Here is a 1,509-nt window from a genome sequence, read left to right on the forward strand (position 1 = left end):
TAGACTCAACTGCCGGACACGTAATGTATTCCTTTATGGATGGGTATTCAGGATACAATCAAATTTATATCGCTGAGGAAGATATACACAAAACTGCCTTTAGATGCCCAGGGTCTCTAGGATGTTTTGAATGGGTAGTTATGCCTTTCGACCTGAAAAATGTAGGAGCAACTTATCAAAGGGCGATGAACCTGATTTTTTATGATATGATAGGCAAGTTTGTTGAAGAGCACATAGATGATATAGTTGTCAAATCCATTAAAGAAGAAGACCATTTTGAACAATTGAGATGTTCATTTGAAATTGAATCCCTTGAAATGTGCATTTGACGTTAACACAGGAACATTCTTGGTTTCTTAGTACACAAAAGAGGGATTGAATTTGATAAAAATAAAGCGAAGGCTATTTTAGAGGTCAAATCACCTAGCAATAAAAAAGAATTGCAAAGGTTTCTAGGTCAAGTAAATTTTTTAAGACGCTTTATTTTTTACTGTGCAGAGAAAATTAAAACTTTTTCACCACTTTTAAAGTTGAAAAATCAGGACGAATTCGTCTGAAAGGAAGAACATCAAAAGGCTTTCGAAAGCCTAAAGACATATTTATCAAGTCCACCAGTGTTGGTGTCACCAATTCAAGGACGACCAATGAAAGTGTATGTATCGGCTGAAAAAGAATCAATTGCTGGAATGGTCGCGCAAGAAGACCAATTTGGTGAAGAAAGGGCGATTTACTACTTGAGTAGATGATTAACAAAATGTGAATGTAATTACTCTGCCATTGAAAAATTATGTCTTGCATTGTATTTCACATGTATAAAATTAAAGGCTTATTTATGGCCCGTAACCGTTTATTTGATTTCCAAAGTAAATTTGGTTAAGTATATGTTCTCTCGCCCTATTTTATACCAAAGGGTAGGCCTTTGGACGTTAACATTATCAAAATTCGAAATACAAAACATACCCCAAAAGGCAATCAAAAATCAGGCTTTGAATAATTTTCTGGCCGATCATCCATGCCTTGACATGCCTGAAGAAATTGAATTAGAAATCAATTCATTCGAATTAAAACCTTGGGTTTTGTATTTTGATGGGTCAAAAACCTCTAAAGGTACAGGAGTAGGAGTAGTATTGATAAACCCTTTAGGGATTTACTACAAGTTCACATTCACTTTGGATAAGGTGTGCACCAACAATCAAGCCGAATATGAAGCCTTAATCGTGGGCCTAAAAATAATGATAGATATGGAAGTAAAGAATGTGATCGTTAAAGGCGATTCTCAATTAGTCATTCGCCAATTGATTGATGATTTTAAGTGCCAAAGTGATTCCATTATAAGTCTATACGAAATCGTCCAAGAGTTGTTGGAAGAATTCGACCAAGTAGAGCTTTAATGCGTTAATAGGATATATAATGACGTGGCAAATGAGTTGGCCCAGATAGCCTCAGGGTACTCAAAGGTTTTAAATTGGAAGTCTACTTATGAGTATAGAACAATATTGCCCGTAGTCC

Source organism: Olea europaea, unplaced genomic scaffold (assembly GCF_002742605.1).
Source record: "Olea europaea var. sylvestris unplaced genomic scaffold, O_europaea_v1 scaffold978, whole genome shotgun sequence".
Lineage (NCBI taxonomy): Eukaryota > Viridiplantae > Streptophyta > Magnoliopsida > Lamiales > Oleaceae > Olea > Olea europaea.